The sequence below is a fragment of the Nycticebus coucang genome, chromosome 15 (assembly GCF_027406575.1).
Source record: "Nycticebus coucang isolate mNycCou1 chromosome 15, mNycCou1.pri, whole genome shotgun sequence".
Classification (NCBI taxonomy): Eukaryota; Metazoa; Chordata; class Mammalia; order Primates; family Lorisidae; genus Nycticebus; species Nycticebus coucang.
This window is the reverse complement of record NC_069794.1, coordinates 52880357-52881498: the sequence shown is the minus strand read 5'-3', so window position 1 is coordinate 52881498 and position 1142 is coordinate 52880357. Positions and strand designations below refer to the sequence as shown.

Here is a 1142-nt window from a genome sequence, read left to right as displayed (position 1 = left end):
GTGAAGAAATTTTCTTTAGTAAAAGAAAGGAGAAATACTTGTGATTTTTATCTTTTGTAATATAAGTAAATATTTATTTATATGGGGTCAAGATAAAACAAGGGAGGTTTCCATGGTTTTAGGCTTTAGCTTACTTTGAAATGTAAATACATGCTTTCAGGCACTTTAATCGCTGGAATTCTCACTGTCCATGCTGAAATCTTTTATCTGTCAATGTCTTCTCACTAGCCCAACTTGCAGAGCTTTTGCTCAGAAAGCTCCAACTTCTAAAACATGAAAGTATTCTAATTGGTTCTCAGTTGTTTCCTATCCAATTTGTTATTGAATTTTCTTTCTTATTCTTGTGGATGTATAAAAGTTCATCATATATTTTGGATTCAAGTTTGATTATATTTTTGTTCTATACCTGATTTCTACATTTTTTAACCCACTTGTACTTCTACTATTGTACACTGACATTTTCTGATTTATTAAACCTCTGAACTGCTGTATCTAATTTGTAATTTAACCTGTTTACTGCATTCTTAATGAGAAATTTCAAATTTCATATTTAATTCTAGAATTTCCATTGAATTACTTTTCTCTATGCTGGAACTGGTGAATTTCACCTATTTTATCTTTTATTAGCAGTTAATTGAAAGACAGCATCTCATACTTTTTTTTTAATTAATTAATTTATTTTTTACCAGGGGAAAGTGCCAACACAGTCCCCCACTACCACAAATTATGCAGTCGAGTTTCCCACATTTGGGGAAATCTCAGGGGTCAGCACATCCGGAGTGCAATGGCTAAGCCTCGCCCTGGGAAAACCACCTTCGTGATCATGGTATCTCCCCTGCCAGGTAAGTATTGATAGATGGATCCGTTATGGGCCTATTTCTTCTTGGTCTTGTTTCTTGATACTTTTTGACAAAATGCTATGAATTCTACATGGACATTGCAGATGTTCTATGTGATGTAACTTTTCCATAGACAATTTAATTTTGCTTTTGACAAAGTTAGATTAATGGGAAGATCGTCCTCCACCCTAATCCATTCTCAGACAGAAGTGATTTGATACTGAAATTTGGCCTGATTCCCTTGAACCTTATTCCTGGGGTTTAACACTTTAGTGTTTTCTTGTGAAATCCTTGAGTATATAA

The 1142-nt window shown here is 33.8% G+C and overlaps 1 non-coding gene across 1 annotated transcript; it reads right to left on the bottom strand.

Annotated features, from left to right (window-relative positions):
- Positions 1-686: 686 nt before the first annotated feature.
- Positions 687-850, bottom strand: LOC128567139 (U1 spliceosomal RNA). The gene has a single exon (XR_008374792.1). It is a non-coding gene; the product is annotated as a U1 spliceosomal RNA (small nuclear RNA).
- Between the last annotated feature and the right edge of the window lie 292 nt (positions 851-1142).